This window comes from Elephas maximus, chromosome 13 (genome assembly GCF_024166365.1).
Source record: "Elephas maximus indicus isolate mEleMax1 chromosome 13, mEleMax1 primary haplotype, whole genome shotgun sequence".
Taxonomy (NCBI): Eukaryota; Metazoa; Chordata; class Mammalia; order Proboscidea; family Elephantidae; genus Elephas; species Elephas maximus.
In genome coordinates, this window is record NC_064831.1 from 100,618,688 (window position 1) to 100,642,456 (window position 23,769).

A 23,769-nucleotide genomic window follows, 5' to 3' on the forward strand; every position below is an offset into this window, starting at 1 on the left:
GGTTGACTAAGTGGCAGTGATGTGCGTGGATGGATACTTAGGAATCTGAGGATCCTGAAAAATGTGCGCTTGAGTCGTCTCCGATAGCCGGGGTCCAAGTCCGATACGTCCTAGGGAATTGGGAGAAATGCACAACGAGAAGAATGTATTTTCCCAAGATATTTATGGGAGGTGAATGGCTCAGAGCTCTACGGGAGACTGGTCAACTTGCCATATTGAAAGCGTTTGTCAGTTTCAGCTGGCTTCTTAGGATCTGCAGGGCACTTTTCCCAGGAATCTTGAAATTGGATGAGAGATTCCGTAGTCTGATAGCTGGCTCCAGCTTTCAAGTGAAGGTAGCTGCACAGATACCCGCGTAGAAAATCTAAAGTCAGGGTCTATGCCATGTGTGAGGAGGACACGAGGGTCGTGAGCAGTTTCAGGTTCATGCCACAGGAAGTCATGTTTCCTTGGAGCTGTAGACAGTGAATGCAGGTGTAAATGCTGCCTTGCACGAGTGCAAAGATCACTGTTCCTACACAGTTCATTGGAATCCCGTAGAGTTTCCATAAGACTCCTGCTCTGTTTGTGCCAAGAGATCTTCCGATGGTTGATAAGCAGGAGGAGATATGTTCCCTGTGTTACCGTTCTTTGGGAAAGAGGTGGCCGGGTCTGTGTCTCTGCATGGCACAAGGGTGAAATCAAACTCCGGAAATTCGTAGGAGAAGTTTGGGGCAAATTCTTGGAGTAAGCACTCTTCTGAGTGTCCCACAGCTCGTTTGAAGATCCCCAGTTTGGGGAACCCTTGGGTGTAATTTCCTGAGAGTGCTCGTGCACGGGACAGTGCCTGTGGACACAGATTTGGCTTCCTTGTTACATGGGCCAGGCCTGATCAAAATGAAAAGCCTCTCCTTGCCTGGGACCTCCTGAGTTTCTTTTACTACGGTCTGAGACCTCTATGCCATGTCCTGATCTGGCACATGTCTGCCTTTCTGTCAAGGGTGAGCAGTCTCCCTAACGGGTTAGAAGTGCGTGTCTTGATGTTGTCCATATTTTTGAGCACATGTGGGAAAAACCTTAGCTGTTAGACCATGGATGTCTCTCGTCCGATGTCTGGCTTACTTCTTTGTCCTTCCTAAAAGGATTGCAAGGTCCAGGCCTGTTTTCCCGCTTTCATGAGGGTCAAGCTACTCCCCAGGAACCTGGAAGAGGATGTGCGAACATTCTCATCCTGCATGATTCCGGGCTGGATGGAAGATGTCTGTGGTAAGGAACTTGAGGACTCAGGTGATTTTTCCTGGGGATTGATATGTCTCGGGTCAATGATGACACCTCCACTTCTCTGGAAGAGAAATGATGACATTAAAATCACGCTCAATAGGATCACGCTGAGGCCCAGAGGGAAACTGCTTTTCCCCAATCTTAATGATCTCCTTTAGAATGGAGCCCGTTTTGATTCCTTTTACGTCCAGCACGTGATCGAAAACTCCTCACTGACCGATTTTTGTCAAGCTGATTCCTTGGCTCCTTTCCTCTTTTTCTCTGACTTAGAAAGACCTACTCCCAAGAGATTCACCACAGGAAGAACACAAGGTGAGTGAATGATGGCAGTTTTACCTTGTCCCTGCTGATACTTGGACAAGTGAAAATGGAGCCCAAAAGGCAGTCGGGTTTTGTGGAGAAGCTGAGACGCGTGCCCTGCTTTTAGCTTGACCTGACCGATTGAATAAGTGGCGGTGATATGCACGGGTGGATAGTTAGGAAGCACAGGAACCTGGAAGAATTTCCACTTGAGGAATTTTTGATCATCCGGTGCCCAGCCTGGTATGTCTACGGAATTGAGAGAATGCACAGCGAGACAAATGTGCTTTTCTCATATATTTTCCGCTTGGGAATGGCTAGGAGCTCTACTGGAGAAACCGGACATACTTGCCATAGTCGAAAGCCTGTGTCAGTTGCGACTGGACGATTAGGATCTGCAGGGTATCTTTCCCACAAATCCTGGCACTGGGTGAACAATCGAGTAGTCTGATACCTCACTGTAGCTATCAAGAAAAGGTAGCAGCACAAATATCTGAGTCAAAACACTAAGGTCAGGTTCGATGGCATTTGGTAAACGCGATGCGCGCGTCATGACTAGTTTCAGGTACGTGCCACAGGAAGTCACGATCGGCTAACACTCTAGTCAGGAAATGCAGGCATAACTGCTGCCTTCCGCATGCGGAAAGATCATTTTCTTGACAGTTCTTTGGAATCTCATAGAGATTCTGTAGAACTGCTTTTCTGTATGCCCCACAGGATCCTGTGGTGGTTGATATACAGGAGGAGATGTTCTCCCTCTATAGGGATTATTCGGGCCTGAGGTAGATTGGATTGTGTCTCTACATGGCTCAGTGGTGAAATCAAAGTGTTGAAGGACTGTGGAAATTTCTAGAAGTGTTGGCACAATTCTTGGAAAGGAACTCATTCCCAAATGTCCTTCCAGCTGATTTGAAGATCCCCAGTTACTGGGGACTCTTGGGTGCCGTATCCCGAGAGTCCAACACGTTGGACGGTGCCCCTGGACGCATATTTGGCTGCCTTCAACACATCAGTCAGGGTTAATCAATTGCAAAGGCTCCTTTTGCCTGCGTGCTCCTGAGAATTTGTACTACATCCAGGCACGAGTCTCACCTTGTGTGAAGGGTCAGCAGTCTCCCCAGTGGGTTGTAAATGGGTGTCTTGATTTTGTGCATATGTTTGCGACTATCTGGGAGAAAGCATAGCCACAGGGAAGTGAGCTTCTCTCCTGTGATCTTTGTCTTACTGATTTGCCCTTTTCCAAGGGATAGTGAGGTCGATGTCTGTTGTCCTGCTTTCATGGGGGTCAAGCCAACTCCCCTGGAAACTGGAAGACGATGTGTGAATTCTCTCACCCAGTGTCATTCCTCGGTGGAAGGAAGACATTTGTGGTAAGCATCTTCAGGTCTCAGGGGATTTTTCCTGGGGAGAGATATGGCTCGGGTCAATGATGACATAACCTGTCTCGAAGAGAGATGATGACCTAAAAATCGTGCTCAGTGGGTTTATGCTGAGGCCCTGCGAGACACTCCTTTGCCCCGGCCTTATAGATCTTCTTTAGAGCAGACCCCCATTTTCATTCCTTTCACCTGCACCAAGTGACCCAAAACACCTGGGTGGCTGATTTTTGTCAGGCTGATTCCTTGGCTCTTTTCCTCTTTTTGTGTCATTTAGAAAGACCTGCTTCCATGAAACTCACCGTGGCGAGGTCACAAGGTGAGGGAATCACCGTGATTTTCCCTGGCCCCATCTGACACTTGGGCAAGTGAGGATGCAGCCCAAAAGGCAGTAGAGGTTGTTGACAAAGCTGAGGCATGTCCCCTGGTGTTTGCTTGACCTTGCCTGGTTGACTAAGTGGCAGTGATGTGCGTGGATGGATACTTAGGAATCTGAGGATCCTGAAAAATGTGCGCTTGAGTCGTCTCCGATAGCCGGGGTCCAAGTCCGATACGTCCTAGGGAATTGGGAGAAATGCACAACGAGAAGAATGTATTTTCCCAAGATATTTATGGGAGGTGAATGGCTCAGAGCTCTACGGGAGACTGGTCAACTTGCCATATTGAAAGCGTTTGTCAGTTTCAGCTGGCTTCTTAGGATCTGCAGGGCACTTTTCCCAGGAAGCTTGAAATTGGATGAGAGATTCCGTAGTCTGATAGCTGGCTCCAGCTTTCAAGTGAAGGTAGCTGCACAGATACCCGCGTAGAAAATCTAAAGTCAGGGTCTATGCCATGTGTGAGGAGGACACGAGGGTCGTGAGCAGTTTCAGGTTCATGCCACAGGAAGTCATGTTTCCTTGGAGCTGTAGACAGTGAATGCAGGTGTAAATGCTGCCTTGCACGAGTGCAAAGATCACTGTTCCTACACAGTTCATTGGAATCCCGTAGAGTTTCCATAAGACTCCTGCTCTGTTTGTGCCAAGAGATCTTCTGATGGTTGATAAGCAGGAGGAGATATGTTCCCTGTGTTACCGTTCTTTGGGAAAGAGGTGGCCGGGTCTGTGTCTGTGCATGGCACAAGGGTGAAATCAAACTCCGGAAATTCGTAGGAGAAGTTTGGGGCAAATTCTTGGAGTAAGCACTCTTCTGAGTGTCCCACAGCTCGTTTGAAGATCCCCAGTTTGGGGAACCCTTGGGTGTAATTTCCTGAGAGTGCTCGTGCACGGGACAGTGCCTGTGGACACAGATTTGGCTTCCTTGTTACATGGGCCAGGCCTGATCAAAATGAAAAGCCTCTCCTTGCCTGGGACCTCCTGAGTTTCTTTTACTACGGTCTGAGACCTCTATGCCATGTCCTGATCTGGCACATGTCTGCCTTTCTGTCAAGGGTGAGCAGTCTCCCTAACGGGTTAGAAGTGCGTGTCTTGATGTTGTCCATATTTTTGAGCACATGTGGGAAAAACCTTAGCTGTTAGACCATGGATGTCTCTCGTGCGATGTCTGGCTTACTTCTTTGTCCTTCCTAAAAGGATTGCAAGGTCCAGGCCTGTTTTCCCGCTTTCATGAGGGTCAAGCTACTCCCCAGGAACCTGGAAGAGGATGTGCGAACATTCTCATCCTGCATGATTCCGGGCTGGATGGAAGATGTCTGTGGTAAGGAACTTGAGGACTCAGGTGATTTTTCCTGGGGATTGATATGTCTCGGGTCAATGATGACACCTCCACTTCTCTGGAAGAGAAATGATGACATTAAAATCACGCTCAATAGGATCACGCTGAGGCCCAGAGGGAAACTGCTTTTCCCCAATCTTAATGATCTCCTTTAGAATGGAGCCCGTTTTGATTCCTTTTACGTCCAGCACGTGATCGAAAACTCCTCACTGACCGATTTTTGTCAAGCTGATTCCTTGGCTCCTTTCCTCTTTTTCTCTGACTTAGAAAGACCTACTCCCAAGAGATTCACCACAGGAAGAACACAAGGTGAGTGAATGATGGCAGTTTTACCTTGTCCCTGCTGATACTTGGACAAGTGAAAACGGAGCCCAAAAGGCAGTCGGGTTTTGTGGAGAAGCTGAGACGCGTGCCCTGCTTTTAGCTTGACCTGACCGATTGAATAAGCGGCGGTGATATGCACGGGTGGATAGTTAGGAAGCACAGGAACCTGGAAGAATTTCCACTTGAGGAATTTTTGATCATCCGGTGCCCAGCCTGGTATGTCTACGGAATTGAGAGAATGCACAGCGAGACAAATGTGCTTTTCTCATATATTTTCCGCTTGGGAATGGCTAGGAGCTCTACTGGAGAAACCGGACATACTTGCCATAGTCGAAAGCCTGTGTCAGTTGCGACTGAACGATTAGGATCTGCAGGGTATCTTTCCCACAAATCCTGGCACTGGGTGAACAATCGAGTAGTCTGATACCTCACTGTAGCTATCAAGAAAAGGTAGCAGCACAAATATCTGAGTCAAAACACTAAGGTCAGGTTCGATGGCATTTGGTAAACGCGATGCGCGCGTCATGACTAGTTTCAGGTACGTGCCACAGGAAGTCACGATCGGCTAACACTCTAGTCAGGAAATGCAGGCATAACTGCTGCCTTCCACATGCGGAAAGATCATTTTCTTGACAGTTCTTTGGAATCTCATAGAGATTCTGTAGAACTGCTTTTCTGTATGCCCCACAGGATCCTGTGGTGGTTGATATACAGGAGGAGATGTTCTCCCTCTATAGGGATTATTCGGGCCTGAGGTAGATTGGATTGTGTCTCTACATGGCTCAGTGGTGAAATCAAAGTGTTGAAGGACTGTGGAAATTTCTAGAAGTGTTGGCACAATTCTTGGAAAGGAACTCATTCCCAAATGTCCTTCCAGCTGATTTGAAGATCCCCAGTTACTGGGGACTCTTGGGTGCCGTATCCCGAGAGTCCAACACGTTGGACGGTGCCCCTGGACGCATATTTGGCTGCCTTCAACACATCAGTCAGGGTTAATCAATTGCAAAGGCTCCTTTTGCCTGCGTGCTCCTGAGAATTTGTACTACATCCAGGCACGAGTCTCACTTTGTGTGAAGGGTCAGCAGTCTCCCCAGTGGGTTGTAAAGGGGTGTCTTGATTTTGTGCATATGTTTGCGACTATCTGGGAGAAAGCATAGCCATAGGGAAGTGAGCTTCTCTCCTGTGATCTTTGTCTTACTGATTTGCCCTTTTCCAAGGGATAGTGAGGTCGATGTCTGTTGTCCTGCTTTCATGGGGGTCAAGCCAACTCCCCTGGAAACTGGAAGACGATGTGTGAATTCTCTCACCCAGTGTCATTCCTCGGTGGAAGGAAGACATTTGTGGTAAGCATCTTCAGGTCTCAGGGGATTTTTCCTGGGGAGAGATATGGCTCGGGTCAATGATGACATAACCTGTCTCGAAGAGAGATGATGACCTAAAAATCGTGCTCAGTGGGTTTATGCTGAGGCCCTGCGAGACACTCCTTTGCCCCGGCCTTATAGATCTTCTTTAGAGCAGACCCCCATTTTCATTCCTTTCACCTGCACCAAGTGACCCAAAACACCTGGGTGGCTGATTTTTGCCAGGCTGATTCCTTGGCTCTTTTCCTCTTTTTGTGTCATTTAGAAAGACCTGCTTCCATGAAACTCACCGTGGCGAGGTCACAAGGTGAGGGAATCACCGTGATTTTCCCTGGCCCCATCTGACACTTGGGCAAGTGAGGATGCAGCCCAAAAGGCAGTAGAGGTTGTTGACAAAGCTGAGGCATGTCCCCTGGTGTTTGCTTGACCTTGCCTGGTTGACTAAGTGGCAGTGATGTGCGTGGATGGATACTTAGGAATCTGAGGATCCTGAAAAATGTGCGCTTGAGTCGTCTCCGATAGCCGGGGTCCAAGTCCGATACGTCCTAGGGAATTGGGAGAAATGCACAACGAGAAGAATGTATTTTCCCAAGATATTTATGGGAGGTGAATGGCTCAGAGCTCTACGGGAGACTGGTCAACTTGCCATATTGAAAGCGTTTGTCAGTTTCAGCTGGCTTCTTAGGATCTGCAGGGCACTTTTCCCAGGAATCTTGAAATTGGATGAGAGATTCCGTAGTCTGATAGCTGGCTCCAGCTTTCAAGTGAAGGTAGCTGCACAGATACCCGCGTAGAAAATCTAAAGTCAGGGTCTATGCCATGTGTGAGGAGGACACGAGGGTCGTGAGCAGTTTCAGGTTCATGCCACAGGAAGTCATGTTTCCTTGGAGCTGTAGACAGTGAATGCAGGTGTAAATGCTGCCTTGCACGAGTGCAAAGATCACTGTTCCTACACAGTTCATTGGAATCCCGTAGAGTTTCCATAAGACTCCTGCTCTGTTTGTGCCAAGAGATCTTCCGATGGTTGATAAGCAGGAGGAGATATGTTCCCTGTGTTACCGTTCTTTGGGAAAGAGGTGGCCGGGTCTGTGTCTCTGCATGGCACAAGGGTGAAATCAAACTCCGGAAATTCGTAGGAGAAGTTTGGGGCAAATTCTTGGAGTAAGCACTCTTCTGAGTGTCCCACAGCTCGTTTGAAGATCCCCAGTTTGGGGAACCCTTGGGTGTAATTTCCTGAGAGTGCTCGTGCACGGGACAGTGCCTGTGGACACAGATTTGGCTTCCTTGTTACATGGGCCAGGCCTGATCAAAATGAAAAGCCTCTCCTTGCCTGGGACCTCCTGAGTTTCTTTTACTACGGTCTGAGACCTCTATGCCATGTCCTGATCTGGCACATGTCTGCCTTTCTGTCAAGGGTGAGCAGTCTCCCTAACGGGTTAGAAGTGCGTGTCTTGATGTTGTCCATATTTTTGAGCACATGTGGGAAAAACCTTAGCTGTTAGACCATGGATGTCTCTCGTCCGATGTCTGGCTTACTTCTTTGTCCTTCCTAAAAGGATTGCAAGGTCCAGGCCTGTTTTCCCGCTTTCATGAGGGTCAAGCTACTCCCCAGGAACCTGGAAGAGGATGTGCGAACATTCTCATCCTGCATGATTCCGGGCTGGATGGAAGATGTCTGTGGTAAGGAACTTGAGGACTCAGGTGATTTTTCCTGGGGATTGATATGTCTCGGGTCAATGATGACACCTCCACTTCTCTGGAAGAGAAATGATGACATTAAAATCACGCTCAATAGGATCACGCTGAGGCCCAGAGGGAAACTGCTTTTCCCCAATCTTAATGATCTCCTTTAGAATGGAGCCCGTTTTGATTCCTTTTACGTCCAGCACGTGATCGAAAACTCCTCACTGACCGATTTTTGTCAAGCTGATTCCTTGGCTCCTTTCCTCTTTTTCTCTGACTTAGAAAGACCTACTCCCAAGAGATTCACCACAGGAAGAACACAAGGTGAGTGAATGATGGCAGTTTTACCTTGTCCCTGCTGATACTTGGACAAGTGAAAATGGAGCCCAAAAGGCAGTCGGGTTTTGTGGAGAAGCTGAGACGCGTGCCCTGCTTTTAGCTTGACCTGACCGATTGAATAAGTGGCGGTGATATGCACGGGTGGATAGTTAGGAAGCACAGGAACCTGGAAGAATTTCCACTTGAGGAATTTTTGATCATCCGGTGCCCAGCCTGGTATGTCTACGGAATTGAGAGAATGCACAGCGAGACAAATGTGCTTTTCTCATATATTTTCCGCTTGGGAATGGCTAGGAGCTCTACTGGAGAAACCGGACATACTTGCCATAGTCGAAAGCCTGTGTCAGTTGCGACTGGACGATTAGGATCTGCAGGGTATCTTTCCCACAAATCCTGGCACTGGGTGAACAATCGAGTAGTCTGATACCTCACTGTAGCTATCAAGAAAAGGTAGCAGCACAAATATCTGAGTCAAAACACTAAGGTCAGGTTCGATGGCATTTGGTAAACGCGATGCGCGCGTCATGACTAGTTTCAGGTACGTGCCACAGGAAGTCACGATCGGCTAACACTCTAGTCAGGAAATGCAGGCATAACTGCTGCCTTCCGCATGCGGAAAGATCATTTTCTTGACAGTTCTTTGGAATCTCATAGAGATTCTGTAGAACTGCTTTTCTGTATGCCCCACAGGATCCTGTGGTGGTTGATATACAGGAGGAGATGTTCTCCCTCTATAGGGATTATTCGGGCCTGAGGTAGATTGGATTGTGTCTCTACATGGCTCAGTGGTGAAATCAAAGTGTTGAAGGACTGTGGAAATTTCTAGAAGTGTTGGCACAATTCTTGGAAAGGAACTCATTCCCAAATGTCCTTCCAGCTGATTTGAAGATCCCCAGTTACTGGGGACTCTTGGGTGCCGTATCCCGAGAGTCCAACACGTTGGACGGTGCCCCTGGACGCATATTTGGCTGCCTTCAACACATCAGTCAGGGTTAATCAATTGCAAAGGCTCCTTTTGCCTGCGTGCTCCTGAGAATTTGTACTACATCCAGGCACGAGTCTCACCTTGTGTGAAGGGTCAGCAGTCTCCCCAGTGGGTTGTAAATGGGTGTCTTGATTTTGTGCATATGTTTGCGACTATCTGGGAGAAAGCATAGCCACAGGGAAGTGAGCTTCTCTCCTGTGATCTTTGTCTTACTGATTTGCCCTTTTCCAAGGGATAGTGAGGTCGATGTCTGTTGTCCTGCTTTCATGGGGGTCAAGCCAACTCCCCTGGAAACTGGAAGACGATGTGTGAATTCTCTCACCCAGTGTCATTCCTCGGTGGAAGGAAGACATTTGTGGTAAGCATCTTCAGGTCTCAGGGGATTTTTCCTGGGGAGAGATATGGCTCGGGTCAATGATGACATAACCTGTCTCGAAGAGAGATGATGACCTAAAAATCGTGCTCAGTGGGTTTATGCTGAGGCCCTGCGAGACACTCCTTTGCCCCGGCCTTATAGATCTTCTTTAGAGCAGACCCCCATTTTCATTCCTTTCACCTGCACCAAGTGACCCAAAACACCTGGGTGGCTGATTTTTGTCAGGCTGATTCCTTGGCTCTTTTCCTCTTTTTGTGTCATTTAGAAAGACCTGCTTCCATGAAACTCACCGTGGCGAGGTCACAAGGTGAGGGAATCACCGTGATTTTCCCTGGCCCCATCTGACACTTGGGCAAGTGAGGATGCAGCCCAAAAGGCAGTAGAGGTTGTTGACAAAGCTGAGGCATGTCCCCTGGTGTTTGCTTGACCTTGCCTGGTTGACTAAGTGGCAGTGATGTGCGTGGATGGATACTTAGGAATCTGAGGATCCTGAAAAATGTGCGCTTGAGTCGTCTCCGATAGCCGGGGTCCAAGTCCGATACGTCCTAGGGAATTGGGAGAAATGCACAACGAGAAGAATGTATTTTCCCAAGATATTTATGGGAGGTGAATGGCTCAGAGCTCTACGGGAGACTGGTCAACTTGCCATATTGAAAGCGTTTGTCAGTTTCAGCTGGCTTCTTAGGATCTGCAGGGCACTTTTCCCAGGAAGCTTGAAATTGGATGAGAGATTCCGTAGTCTGATAGCTGGCTCCAGCTTTCAAGTGAAGGTAGCTGCACAGATACCCGCGTAGAAAATCTAAAGTCAGGGTCTATGCCATGTGTGAGGAGGACACGAGGGTCGTGAGCAGTTTCAGGTTCATGCCACAGGAAGTCATGTTTCCTTGGAGCTGTAGACAGTGAATGCAGGTGTAAATGCTGCCTTGCACGAGTGCAAAGATCACTGTTCCTACACAGTTCATTGGAATCCCGTAGAGTTTCCATAAGACTCCTGCTCTGTTTGTGCCAAGAGATCTTCTGATGGTTGATAAGCAGGAGGAGATATGTTCCCTGTGTTACCGTTCTTTGGGAAAGAGGTGGCCGGGTCTGTGTCTGTGCATGGCACAAGGGTGAAATCAAACTCCGGAAATTCGTAGGAGAAGTTTGGGGCAAATTCTTGGAGTAAGCACTCTTCTGAGTGTCCCACAGCTCGTTTGAAGATCCCCAGTTTGGGGAACCCTTGGGTGTAATTTCCTGAGAGTGCTCGTGCACGGGACAGTGCCTGTGGACACAGATTTGGCTTCCTTGTTACATGGGCCAGGCCTGATCAAAATGAAAAGCCTCTCCTTGCCTGGGACCTCCTGAGTTTCTTTTACTACGGTCTGAGACCTCTATGCCATGTCCTGATCTGGCACATGTCTGCCTTTCTGTCAAGGGTGAGCAGTCTCCCTAACGGGTTAGAAGTGCGTGTCTTGATGTTGTCCATATTTTTGAGCACATGTGGGAAAAACCTTAGCTGTTAGACCATGGATGTCTCTCGTGCGATGTCTGGCTTACTTCTTTGTCCTTCCTAAAAGGATTGCAAGGTCCAGGCCTGTTTTCCCGCTTTCATGAGGGTCAAGCTACTCCCCAGGAACCTGGAAGAGGATGTGCGAACATTCTCATCCTGCATGATTCCGGGCTGGATGGAAGATGTCTGTGGTAAGGAACTTGAGGACTCAGGTGATTTTTCCTGGGGATTGATATGTCTCGGGTCAATGATGACACCTCCACTTCTCTGGAAGAGAAATGATGACATTAAAATCACGCTCAATAGGATCACGCTGAGGCCCAGAGGGAAACTGCTTTTCCCCAATCTTAATGATCTCCTTTAGAATGGAGCCCGTTTTGATTCCTTTTACGTCCAGCACGTGATCGAAAACTCCTCACTGACCGATTTTTGTCAAGCTGATTCCTTGGCTCCTTTCCTCTTTTTCTCTGACTTAGAAAGACCTACTCCCAAGAGATTCACCACAGGAAGAACACAAGGTGAGTGAATGATGGCAGTTTTACCTTGTCCCTGCTGATACTTGGACAAGTGAAAACGGAGCCCAAAAGGCAGTCGGGTTTTGTGGAGAAGCTGAGACGCGTGCCCTGCTTTTAGCTTGACCTGACCGATTGAATAAGTGGCGGTGATATGCACGGGTGGATAGTTAGGAAGCACAGGAACCTGGAAGAATTTCCACTTGAGGAATTTTTGATCATCCGGTGCCCAGCCTGGTATGTCTACGGAATTGAGAGAATGCACAGCGAGACAAATGTGCTTTTCTCATATATTTTCCGCTTGGGAATGGCTAGGAGCTCTACTGGAGAAACCGGACATACTTGCCATAGTCGAAAGCCTGTGTCAGTTGCGACTGGACGATTAGGATCTGCAGGGTATCTTTCCCACAAATCCTGGCACTGGGTGAACAATCGAGTAGTCTGATACCTCACTGTAGCTATCGAGAAAAGGTAGCAGCACAAATATCTGAGTCAAAACACTAAGGTCAGGTTCGATGGCATTTGGTAAACGCGATGCGCGCGTCATGACTAGTTTCAGGTACGTGCCACAGGAAGTCACGATCGGCTAACACTCTAGTCAGGAAATGCAGGCATAACTGCTGCCTTCCGCATGCGGAAAGATCATTTTCTTGACAGTTCTTTGGAATCTCATAGAGATTCTGTAGAACTGCTTTTCTGTATGCCCCACAGGATCCTGTGGTGGTTGATATACAGGAGGAGATGTTCTCCCTCTATAGGGATTATTCGGGCCTGAGGTAGATTGGATTGTGTCTCTACATGGCTCAGTGGTGAAATCAAAGTGTTGAAGGACTGTGGAAATTTCTAGAAGTGTTGGCACAATTCTTGGAAAGGAACTCATTCCCAAATGTCCTTCCAGCTGATTTGAAGATCCCCAGTTACTGGGGACTCTTGGGTGCCGTATCCCGAGAGTCCAACACGTTGGACGGTGCCCCTGGACGCATATTTGGCTGCCTTCAACACATCAGTCAGGGTTAATCAATTGCAAAGGCTCCTTTTGCCTGCGTGCTCCTGAGAATTTGTACTACATCCAGGCACGAGTCTCACTTTGTGTGAAGGGTCAGCAGTCTCCCCAGTGGGTTGTAAATGGGTGTCTTGATTTTGTGCATATGTTTGCGACTATCTGGGAGAAAGCATAGCCATAGGGAAGTGAGCTTCTCTCCTGTGATCTTTGTCTTACTGATTTGCCCTTTTCCAAGGGATAGTGAGGTCGATGTCTGTTGTCCTGCTTTCATGGGGGTCAAGCCAACTCCCCTGGAAACTGGAAGACGATGTGTGAATTCTCTCACCCAGTGTCATTCCTCGGTGGAAGGAAGACATTTGTGGTAAGCATCTTCAGGTCTCAGGGGATTTTTCCTGGGGAGAGATATGGCTCGGGTCAATGATGACATAACCTGTCTCGAAGAGAGATGATGACCTAAAAATCGTGCTCAGTGGGTTTATGCTGAGGCCCTGCGAGACACTCCTTTGCCCCGGCCTTATAGATCTTCTTTAGAGCAGACCCCCATTTTCATTCCTTTCACCTGCACCAAGTGACCCAAAACACCTGGGTGGCTGATTTTTGTCAGGCTGATTCCTTGGCTCTTTTCCTCTTTTTGTGTCATTTAGAAAGACCTGCTTCCATGAAACTCACCGTGGCGAGGTCACAAGGTGAGGGAATCACCGTGATTTTCCCTGGCCCCATCTGACACTTGGGCAAGTGAGGATGCAGCCCAAAAGGCAGTAGAGGTTGTTGACAAAGCTGAGGCATGTCCCCTGGTGTTTGCTTGACCTTGCCTGGTTGACTAAGTGGCAGTGATGTGCGTGGATGGATACTTAGGAATCTGAGGATCCTGAAAAATGTGCGCTTGAGTCGTCTCCGATAGCCGGGGTCCAAGTCCGATACGTCCTAGGGAATTGGGAGAAATGCACAACGAGAAGAATGTATTTTCCCAAGATATTTATGGGAGGTGAATGGCTCAGAGCTCTACGGGAGACTGGTCAACTTGCCATATTGAAAGCGTTTGTCAGTTTCAGCTGGCTTCTTGGGATCTGCAGGGCACTTTTCCCAGGAAGCTTGAAATTGGATGAGAGATTCCGTAGTCTGATAGCTGGCTCCAGCTTTCAAGTGAAGGTAGCTGCACAGATACCCGCGTAGAAAATCTAAAGTCAGGGTCTATGCCATGTGTGAGGAGGACACGAGGGTCGTGAGCAGTTTCAGGTTCATGCCACAGGAAGTCATGTTTCCTTGGAGCTGTAGACAGTGAATGCAGGTGTAAATGCTGCCTTGCACGAGTGCAAAGATCACTGTTCCTACACAGTTCATTGGAATCCCGTAGAGTTTCCATAAGACTCCTGCTCTGTTTGTGCCAAGAGATCTTCTGATGGTTGATAAGCAGGAGGAGATATGTTCCCTGTGTTACCGTTCTTTGGGAAAGAGGTGGCCGGGTCTGTGTCTCTGCATGGCACAAGGGTGAAATCAAACTCCGGAAATTCGTAGGAGAAGTTTGGGGCAAATTCTTGGAGTAAGCACTCTTCTGAGTGTCCCACAGCTCGTTTGAAGATCCCCAGTTTGGGGAACCCTTGGGTGTAATTTCCTGAGAGTGCTCGTGCACGGGACAGTGCCTGTGGACACAGATTTGGCTTCCTTGTTACATGGGCCAGGCCTGATCAAAATGAAAAGCCTCTCCTTGCCTGGGACCTCCTGAGTTTCTTTTACTACGGTCTGAGACCTCTATGCCATGTCCTGATCTGGCACATGTCTGCCTTTCTGTCAAGGGTGAGCAGTCTCCCTAACGGGTTAGAAGTGCGTGTCTTGATTTTGTCCATATTTTTGAGCACATGTGGGAAAAACCTTAGCTGTTAGACCATGGATGTCTCTCGTGCGATGTCTGGCTTACTTCTTTGTCCTTCCTAAAAGGATTGCAAGGTCCAGGCCTGTTTTCCCGCTTTCATGAGGGTCAAGCTACTCCCCAGGAACCTGGAAGAGGATGTGCGAACATTCTCATCCTGCATGATTCCGGGCTGGATGGAAGATGTCTGTGGTAAGGAACTTGAGGACTCAGGTGATTTTTCCTGGGGATTGATATGTCTCGGGTCAATGATGACACCTCCACTTCTCTGGAAGAGAAATGATGACATTAAAATCACGCTCAATAGGATCACGCTGAGGCCCAGAGGGAAACTGCTTTTCCCCAATCTTAATGATCTCCTTTAGAATGGAGCCCGTTTTGATTCCTTTTACGTCCAGCACGTGATCGAAAACTCCTCACTGACCGATTTTTGTCAAGCTGATTCCTTGGCTCCTTTCCTCTTTTTCTCTGACTTAGAAAGACCTACTCCCAAGAGATTCACCACAGGAAGAACACAAGGTGAGTGAATGATGGCAGTTTTACCTTGTCCCTGCTGATACTTGGACAAGTGAAAACGGAGCCCAAAAGGCAGTCGGGTTTTGTGGAGAAGCTGAGACGCGTGCCCTGCTTTTAGCTTGACCTGACCGATTGAATAAGTGGCGGTGATATGCACGGGTGGATAGTTAGGAAGCACAGGAACCTGGAAGAATTTCCACTTGAGGAATTTTTGATCATCCGGTGCCCAGCCTGGTATGTCTACGGAATTGAGAGAATGCACAGCGAGACAAATGTGCTTTTCTCATATATTTTCCGCTTGGGAATGGCTAGGAGCTCTACTGGAGAAACCGGACATACTTGCCATAGTCGAAAGCCTGTGTCAGTTGCGACTGGACGATTAGGATCTGCAGGGTATCTTTCCCACAAATCCTGGCACTGGGTGAACAATCGAGTAGTCTGATACCTCACTGTAGCTATCGAGAAAAGGTAGCAGCACAAATATCTGAGTCAAAACACTAAGGTCAGGTTCGATGGCATTTGGTAAACGCGATGCGCGCGTCATGACTAGTTTCAGGTACGTGCCACAGGAAGTCACGATCGGCTAACACTCTAGTCAGGAAATGCAGGCATAACTGCTGCCTTCCGCATGCGGAAAGATCATTTTCTTGACAGTTCTTTGGAATCTCATAGAGATTCTGTAGAACTGCTTTTCTGTATGCCCCACAGGATCCTGTGGTGGTTGATATACAGGAGGAGATGTTCTCCCTCTATAGGGATTATTCGGGCCTGAGGTAGATTGGATTGTGTCTCTACATGGCTCAGTGGTGAAATCAAAGTGTTGAAGGACTGTGGAAATTTCTAGAAGTGTTGGCACAATTCTTGGAAAGGAACTCATTCCCAAATGTCCTTCCAGCTGATTTGAAGATCCCCAGTTACTGGGGACTCTTGGGTGCCGTATCCCGAGAGTCCAACACGTTGGACGGTGCCCCTGGACGCATATTTGGCTGCCTTCAACACATCAGTCAGGGTTAATCAATTGCAAAGGCTCCTTTTGCCTGCGTGCTCCTGAGAATTTGTACTACATCCAGGCACGAGTCTCACTTTGTGTGAAGGGTCAGCAGTCTCCCCAGTGGGTTGTAAAGGGGTGTCTTGATTTTGTGCATATGTTTGCGACTATCTGGGAGAAAGCATAGCCATAGGGAAGTGAGCTTCTCTCCTGTGATCTTTGTCTTACTGATTTGCCCTTTTCCAAGGGATAGTGAGGTCGATGTCTGTTGTCCTGCTTTCATGGGGGTCAAGCCAACTCCCCTGGAAACTGGAAGACGATGTGTGAATTCTCTCACCCAGTGTCATTCCTCGGTGGAAGGAAGACATTTGTGGTAAGCATCTTCAGGTCTCAGGGGATTTTTCCTGGGGAGAGATATGGCTCGGGTCAATGATGACATAACCTGTCTCGAAGAGAGATGATGACCTAAAAATCGTGCTCAGTGGGTTTATGCTGAGGCCCTGCGAGACACTCCTTTGCCCCGGCCTTATAGATCTTCTTTAGAGCAGACCCCCATTTTCATTCCTTTCACCTGCACCAAGTGACCCAAAACACCTGGGTGGCTGATTTTTGCCAGGCTGATTCCTTGGCTCTTTTCCTCTTTTTGTGTCATTTAGAAAGACCTGCTTCCATGAAACTCACCGTGGCGAGGTCACAAGGTGAGGGAATCACCGTGATTTTCCCTGGCCCCATCTGACACTTGGGCAAGTGAGGATGCAGCCCAAAAGGCAGTAGAGGTTGTTGACAAAGCTGAGGCATGTCCCCTGGTGTTTGCTTGACCTTGCCTGGTTGACTAAGTGGCAGTGATGTGCGTGGATGGATACTTAGGAATCTGAGGATCCTGAAAAATGTGCGCTTGAGTCGTCTCCGATAGCCGGGGTCCAAGTCCGATACGTCCTAGGGAATTGGGAGAAATGCACAACGAGAAGAATGTATTTTCCCAAGATATTTATGGGAGGTGAATGGCTCAGAGCTCTACGGGAGACTGGTCAACTTGCCATATTGAAAGCGTTTGTCAGTTTCAGCTGGCTTCTTGGGATCTGCAGGGCACTTTTCCCAGGAAGCTTGAAATTGGATGAGAGATTCCGTAGTCTGATAGCTGGCTCCAGCTTTCAAGTGAAGGTAGCTGCACAGATACCCGCGTAGAAAATCTAAAGTCAGGGTCTATGCCATGTGTGAGGAGGACACGAGGGTCGTGAGCAGTTTCAGGTTCATGCCACAGGAAGTCATGTTTCCTTGGAGCTGTAGACAGTGAATGCAGGTGTAAATGCTGCCTTGCACGAGTGCAAAGATCACTGTTCCTACACAGTTCATTGGAATCCCGTAGAGTTTCCATAAGACTCCTGCTCTGTTTGTGCCAAGAGATCTTCTGATGGTTGATAAGCAGGAGGAGATATGTTCCCTGTGTTACCGTTCTTTGGGAAAGAGGTGGCCGGGTCTGTGTCTGTGCATGGCACAAGGGTGAAATCAAACTCCGGAAATTCGTAGGAGAAGTTTGGGGCAAATTCTTGGAGTAAGCACTCTTCTGAGTGTCCCACAGCTCGTTTGAAGATCCCCAGTTTGGGGAACCCTTGGGTGTAATTTCCTGAGAGTGCTCGTGCACGGGACAGTGCCTGTGGACACAGATTTGGCTTCCTTGTTACATGGGCCAGGCCTGATCAAAATGAAAAGCCTCTCCTTGCCTGGGACCTCCTGAGTTTCTTTTACTACGGTCTGAGACCTCTATGCCATGTCCTGATCTGGCACATGTCTGCCTTTCTGTCAAGGGTGAGCAGTCTCCCTAACGGGTTAGAAGTGCGTGTCTTGATGTTGTCCATATTTTTGAGCACATGTGGGAAAAACCTTAGCTGTTAGACCATGGATGTCTCTCGTGCGATGTCTGGCTTACTTCTTTGTCCTTCCTAAAAGGATTGCAAGGTCCAGGCCTGTTTTCCCGCTTTCATGAGGGTCAAGCTACTCCCCAGGAACCTGGAAGAGGATGTGCGAACATTCTCATCCTGCATGATTCCGGGCTGGATGGAAGATGTCTGTGGTAAGGAACTTGAGGACTCAGGTGATTTTTCCTGGGGATTGATATGTCTCGGGTCAATGATGACACCTCCACTTCTCTGGAAGAGAAATGATGACATTAAAATCACGCTCAATAGGATCACGCTGAGGCCCAGAGGGAAACTGCTTTTCCCCAATCTTAATGATCTCCTTTAGAATGGAGCCCGTTTTGATTCCTTTTACGTCCAGCACGTGATCGAAAACTCCTCACTGACCGATTTTTGTCAAGCTGATTCCTTGGCTCCTTTCCTCTTTTTCTCTGACTTAGAAAGACCTACTCCCAAGAGATTCACCACAGGAAGAACACAAGGTGAGTGAATGATGGCAGTTTTACCTTGTCCCTGCTGATACTTGGACAAGTGAAAACGGAGCCCAAAAGGCAGTCGGGTTTTGTGGAGAAGCTGAGACGCGTGCCCTGCTTTTAGCTTGACCTGACCGATTGAATAAGTGGCGGTGATATGCACGGGTGGATAGTTAGGAAGCACAGGAACCTGGAAGAATTTCCACTTGAGGAATTTTTGATCATCCGGTGCCCAGCCTGGTATGTCTACGGAATTGAGAGAATGCACAGCGAGACAAATGTGCTTTTCTCATATATTTTCCGCTTGGGAATGGCTAGGAGCTCTACTGGAGAAACCGGACATACTTGCCATAGTCGAAAGCCTGTGTCAGTTGCGACTGGACGATTAGGATCTGCAGGGTATCTTTCCCACAAATCCTGGCACTGGGTGAACAATCGAGTAGTCTGATACCTCACTGTAGCTATCGAGAAAAGGTAGCAGCACAAATATCTGAGTCAAAACACTAAGGTCAGGTTCGATGGCATTTGGTAAACGCGATGCGCGCGTCATGACTAGTTTCAGGTACGTGCCACAGGAAGTCACGATCGGCTAACACTCTAGTCAGGAAATGCAGGCATAACTGCTGCCTTCCGCATGCGGAAAGATCATTTTCTTGACAGTTCTTTGGAATCTCATAGAGATTCTGTAGAACTGCTTTTCTGTATGCCCCACAGGATCCTGTGGTGGTTGATATACAGGAGGAGATGTTCTCCCTCTATAGGGATTATTCGGGCCTGAGGTAGATTGGATTGTGTCTCTACATGGCTCAGTGGTGAAATCAAAGTGTTGAAGGACTGTGGAAATTTCTAGAAGTGTTGGCACAATTCTTGGAAAGGAACTCATTCCCAAATGTCCTTCCAGCTGATTTGAAGATCCCCAGTTACTGGGGACTCTTGGGTGCCGTATCCCGAGAGTCCAACACGTTGGACGGTGCCCCTGGACGCATATTTGGCTGCCTTCAACACATCAGTCAGGGTTAATCAATTGCAAAGGCTCCTTTTGCCTGCGTGCTCCTGAGAATTTGTACTACATCCAGGCACGAGTCTCACTTTGTGTGAAGGGTCAGCAGTCTCCCCAGTGGGTTGTAAAGGGGTGTCTTGATTTTGTGCATATGTTTGCGACTATCTGGGAGAAAGCATAGCCATAGGGAAGTGAGCTTCTCTCCTGTGATCTTTGTCTTACTGATTTGCCCTTTTCCAAGGGATAGTGAGGTCGATGTCTGTTGTCCTGCTTTCATGGGGGTCAAGCCAACTCCCCTGGAAACTGGAAGACGATGTGTGAATTCTCTCACCCAGTGTCATTCCTCGGTGGAAGGAAGACATTTGTGGTAAGCATCTTCAGGTCTCAGGGGATTTTTCCTGGGGAGAGATATGGCTCGGGTCAATGATGACATAACCTGTCTCGAAGAGAGATGATGACCTAAAAATCGTGCTCAGTGGGTTTATGCTGAGGCCCTGCGAGACACTCCTTTGCCCCGGCCTTATAGATCTTCTTTAGAGCAGACCCCCATTTTCATTCCTTTCACCTGCACCAAGTGACCCAAAACACCTGGGTGGCTGATTTTTGCCAGGCTGATTCCTTGGCTCTTTTCCTCTTTTTGTGTCATTTAGAAAGACCTGCTTCCATGAAACTCACCGTGGCGAGGTCACAAGGTGAGGGAATCACCGTGATTTTCCCTGGCCCCATCTGACACTTGGGCAAGTGAGGATGCAGCCCAAAAGGCAGTAGAGGTTGTTGACAAAGCTGAGGCATGTCCCCTGGTGTTTGCTTGACCTTGCCTGGTTGACTAAGTGGCAGTGATGTGCGTGGATGGATACTTAGGAATCTGAGGATCCTGAAAAATGTGCGCTTGAGTCGTCTCCGATAGCCGGGGTCCAAGTCCGATACGTCCTAGGGAATTGGGAGAAATGCACAACGAGAAGAATGTATTTTCCCAAGATATTTATGGGAGGTGAATGGCTCAGAGCTCTACGGGAGACTGGTCAACTTGCCATATTGAAAGCGTTTGTCAGTTTCAGCTGGCTTCTTAGGATCTGCAGGGCACTTTTCCCAGGAATCTTGAAATTGGATGAGAGATTCCGTAGTCTGATAGCTGGCTCCAGCTTTCAAGTGAAGGTAGCTGCACAGATACCCGCGTAGAAAATCTAAAGTCAGGGTCTATGCCATGTGTGAGGAGGACACGAGGGTCGTGAGCAGTTTCAGGTTCATGCCACAGGAAGTCATGTTTCCTTGGAGCTGTAGACAGTGAATGCAGGTGTAAATGCTGCCTTGCACGAGTGCAAAGATCACTGTTCCTACACAGTTCATTGGAATCCCGTAGAGTTTCCATAAGACTCCTGCTCTGTTTGTGCCAAGAGATCTTCTGATGGTTGATAAGCAGGAGGAGATATGTTCCCTGTGTTACCGTTCTTTGGGAAAGAGGTGGCCGGGTCTGTGTCTCTGCATGGCACAAGGGTGAAATCAAACTCCGGAAATTCGTAGGAGAAGTTTGGGGCAAATTCTTGGAGTAAGCACTCTTCTGAGTGTCCCACAGCTCGTTTGAAGATCCCCAGTTTGGGGAACCCTTGGGTGTAATTTCCTGAGAGTGCTCGTGCACGGGACAGTGCCTGTGGACACAGATTTGGCTTCCTTGTTACATGGGCCAGGCCTGATCAAAATGAAAAGCCTCTCCTTGCCTGGGACCTCCTGAGTTTCTTTTACTACGGTCTGAGACCTCTATGCCATGTCCTGATCTGGCACATGTCTGCCTTTCTGTCAAGGGTGAACAATCTCCCTAACGGGTTAGAAGTGCGTGTCTTGATGTTGTCCATATTTTTGAGCACATGTGGGAAAAACCTTAGCTGTTAGACCATGGATGTCTCTCGTGCGATGTCTGGCTTACTTCTTTGTCCTTCCTAAAAGGATTGCAAGGTCCAGGCCTGTTTTCCCGCTTTCATGAGGGTCAAGCTACTCCCCAGGAACCTGGAAGAGGATGTGCGAACATTCTCATCCTGCATGATTCCGGGCTGGATGGAAGATGTCTGTGGTAAGGAACTTGAGGACTCAGGTGATTTTTCCTGGGGATTGATATGTCTCGGGTCAATGATGACACCTCCACTTCTCTGGAAGAGAAATGATGACATTAAAATCACGCTCAATAGGATCACGCTGAGGCCCAGAGGGAAACTGCTTTTCCCCAATCTTAATGATCTCCTTTAGAATGGAGCCCGTTTTGATTCCTTTTACGTCCAGCACGTGATCGAAAACTCCTCACTGACCGATTTTTGTCAAGCTGATTCCTTGGCTCCTTTCCTCTTTTTCTCTGACTTAGAAAGACCTACTCCCAAGAGATTCACCACAGGAAGAACACAAGGTGAGTGAATGATGGCAGTTTTACCTTGTCCCTGCTGATACTTGGACAAGTGAAAACGGAGCCCAAAAGGCAGTCGGGTTTTGTGGAGAAGCTGAGACGTGTGCCCTGCTTTTAGCTTGACCTGACCGATTGAATAAGTGGCGGTGATATGCACGGGTGGATAGTTAGGAAGCACAGGAACCTGGAAGAATTTCCACTTGAGGAATTTTTGATCATCCGGTGCCCAGCCTGGTATGTCTACGGAATTGAGAGAATGCACAGCGAGACAAATGTGCTTTTCTCATATATTTTCCGCTTGGGAATGGCTAGGAGCTCTACTGGAGAAACCGGACATACTTGCCATAGTCGAAAGCCTGTGTCAGTTGCGACTGGACGATTAGGATCTGCAGGGTATCTTTCCCACAAATCCTGGCACTGGGTGAACAATCGAGTAGTCTGATACCTCACTGTAGCTATCGAGAAAAGGTAGCAGCACAAATATCTGAGTCAAAACACTAAGGTCAGGTTCGATGGCATTTGGTAAACGCGATGCGCGCGTCATGACTAGTTTCAGGTACGTGCCACAGGAAGTCACGATCGGCTAACACTCTAGTCAGGAAATGCAGGCATAACTGCTGCCTTCCGCATGCGGAAAGATCATTTTCTTGACAGTTCTTTGGAATCTCATAGAGATTCTGTAGAACTGCTTTTCTGTATGCCCCACAGGATCCTGTGGTGGTTGATATACAGGAGGAGATGTTCTCCCTCTATAGGGATTACTCGGGCCTGAGGTAGATTGGATTGTGTCTCTACATGGCTCAGTGGTGAAATCAAAGTGTTGAAGGACTGTGGAAATTTCTAGAAGTGTTGGCACAATTCTTGGAAAGGAACTCATTCCCAAATGTCCTTCCAGCTGATTTGAAGATCCCCAGTTACTGGGGACTCTTGGGTGCCGTATCCCGAGAGTCCAACACGTTGGACGGTGCCCCTGGACGCATATTTGGCTGCCTTCAACACATCAGTCAGGGTTAATCAATTGCAAAGGCTCCTTTTGCCTGCGTGCTCCTGAGAATTTGTACTACATCCAGGCACGAGTCTCACTTTGTGTGAAGGGTCAGCAGTCTCCCCAGTGGGTTGTAAATGGGTGTCTTGATTTTGTGCATATGTTTGCGACTATCTGGGAGAAAGCATAGCCACAGGGAAGTGAGCTTCTCTCCTGTGATCTTTGTCTTACTGATTTGCCCTTTTCCAAGGGATAGTGAGGTCGATGTCTGTTGTCCTGCTTTCATGGGGGTCAAGCCAACTCCCCTGGAAACTGGAAGACGATGTGTGAATTCTCTCACCCAGTGTCATTCCTCGGTGGAAGGAAGACATTTGTGGTAAGCATCTTCAGGTCTCAGGGGATTTTTCCTGGGGAGAGATATGGCTCGGGTCAATGATGACATAACCTGTCTCGAAGAGAGATGATGACCTAAAAATCGTGCTCAGTGGGTTTATGCTGAGGCCCTGCGAGACACTCCTTTGCCCCGGCCTTATAGATCTTCTTTAGAGCAGACCCCCATTTTCATTCCTTTCACCTGCACCAAGTGACCCAAAACACCTGGGTGGCTGATTTTTGTCAGGCTGATTCCTTGGCTCTTTTCCTCTTTTTGTGTCATTTAGAAAGACCTGCTTCCATGAAACTCACCGTGGCGAGGTCACAAGGTGAGGGAATCACCGTGATTTTCCCTGGCCCCATCTGACACTTGGGCAAGTGAGGATGCAGCCCAAAAGGCAGTAGAGGTTGTTGACAAAGCTGAGGCATGTCCCCTGGTGTTTGCTTGACCTTGCCTGGTTGACTAAGTGGCAGTGATGTGCGTGGATGGATACTTAGGAATCTGAGGATCCTGAAAAATGTGCGCTTGAGTCGTCTCCGATAGC

The 23,769-nt window shown here is 48.3% G+C and overlaps 14 non-coding genes across 14 annotated transcripts; all 14 read left to right on the forward strand.

Moving 5' to 3' along the window:
- The first annotated feature begins 1,295 nt into the window (after positions 1 to 1,295).
- LOC126057581 (small nucleolar RNA SNORD115) lies at positions 1,296 to 1,376 on the forward strand. Its single transcript, XR_007512660.1, has one exon. It is a non-coding gene; the product is annotated as a small nucleolar RNA SNORD115 (small nucleolar RNA).
- A 1,604-nt stretch (positions 1,377 to 2,980) lies between these two features.
- On the forward strand, positions 2,981 to 3,058 carry LOC126057704 (small nucleolar RNA SNORD115). The gene has a single exon (XR_007512779.1). It is a non-coding gene; the product is annotated as a small nucleolar RNA SNORD115 (small nucleolar RNA).
- Positions 3,059 to 4,678: 1,620 nt separating this feature from the next.
- Positions 4,679 to 4,759, forward strand: LOC126057583 (small nucleolar RNA SNORD115). The gene has a single exon (XR_007512662.1). It is a non-coding gene; the product is annotated as a small nucleolar RNA SNORD115 (small nucleolar RNA).
- Positions 4,760 to 6,363: 1,604 nt separating this feature from the next.
- Positions 6,364 to 6,441, forward strand: LOC126057705 (small nucleolar RNA SNORD115). The gene has a single exon (XR_007512780.1). It is a non-coding gene; the product is annotated as a small nucleolar RNA SNORD115 (small nucleolar RNA).
- A 1,620-nt stretch (positions 6,442 to 8,061) lies between these two features.
- Positions 8,062 to 8,142, forward strand: LOC126057584 (small nucleolar RNA SNORD115). Its single transcript, XR_007512663.1, has one exon. It is a non-coding gene; the product is annotated as a small nucleolar RNA SNORD115 (small nucleolar RNA).
- Positions 8,143 to 9,746: 1,604 nt separating this feature from the next.
- Positions 9,747 to 9,824, forward strand: LOC126057707 (small nucleolar RNA SNORD115). The gene has a single exon (XR_007512781.1). It is a non-coding gene; the product is annotated as a small nucleolar RNA SNORD115 (small nucleolar RNA).
- A 1,620-nt stretch (positions 9,825 to 11,444) lies between these two features.
- Positions 11,445 to 11,525, forward strand: LOC126057585 (small nucleolar RNA SNORD115). Its single transcript, XR_007512664.1, has one exon. It is a non-coding gene; the product is annotated as a small nucleolar RNA SNORD115 (small nucleolar RNA).
- A 1,604-nt stretch (positions 11,526 to 13,129) lies between these two features.
- On the forward strand, positions 13,130 to 13,207 carry LOC126057708 (small nucleolar RNA SNORD115). The gene has a single exon (XR_007512782.1). It is a non-coding gene; the product is annotated as a small nucleolar RNA SNORD115 (small nucleolar RNA).
- Positions 13,208 to 14,827: 1,620 nt separating this feature from the next.
- On the forward strand, positions 14,828 to 14,908 carry LOC126057586 (small nucleolar RNA SNORD115). Its single transcript, XR_007512665.1, has one exon. It is a non-coding gene; the product is annotated as a small nucleolar RNA SNORD115 (small nucleolar RNA).
- A 1,604-nt stretch (positions 14,909 to 16,512) lies between these two features.
- Positions 16,513 to 16,590, forward strand: LOC126057709 (small nucleolar RNA SNORD115). The gene has a single exon (XR_007512783.1). It is a non-coding gene; the product is annotated as a small nucleolar RNA SNORD115 (small nucleolar RNA).
- Positions 16,591 to 18,210: 1,620 nt separating this feature from the next.
- LOC126057587 (small nucleolar RNA SNORD115) lies at positions 18,211 to 18,291 on the forward strand. Its single transcript, XR_007512666.1, has one exon. It is a non-coding gene; the product is annotated as a small nucleolar RNA SNORD115 (small nucleolar RNA).
- Positions 18,292 to 19,895: 1,604 nt separating this feature from the next.
- LOC126057710 (small nucleolar RNA SNORD115) lies at positions 19,896 to 19,973 on the forward strand. Its single transcript, XR_007512784.1, has one exon. It is a non-coding gene; the product is annotated as a small nucleolar RNA SNORD115 (small nucleolar RNA).
- A 1,620-nt stretch (positions 19,974 to 21,593) lies between these two features.
- On the forward strand, positions 21,594 to 21,674 carry LOC126057588 (small nucleolar RNA SNORD115). The gene has a single exon (XR_007512667.1). It is a non-coding gene; the product is annotated as a small nucleolar RNA SNORD115 (small nucleolar RNA).
- Positions 21,675 to 23,278: 1,604 nt separating this feature from the next.
- Positions 23,279 to 23,356, forward strand: LOC126057711 (small nucleolar RNA SNORD115). Its single transcript, XR_007512785.1, has one exon. It is a non-coding gene; the product is annotated as a small nucleolar RNA SNORD115 (small nucleolar RNA).
- Positions 23,357 to 23,769: the final 413 nt, after the last annotated feature.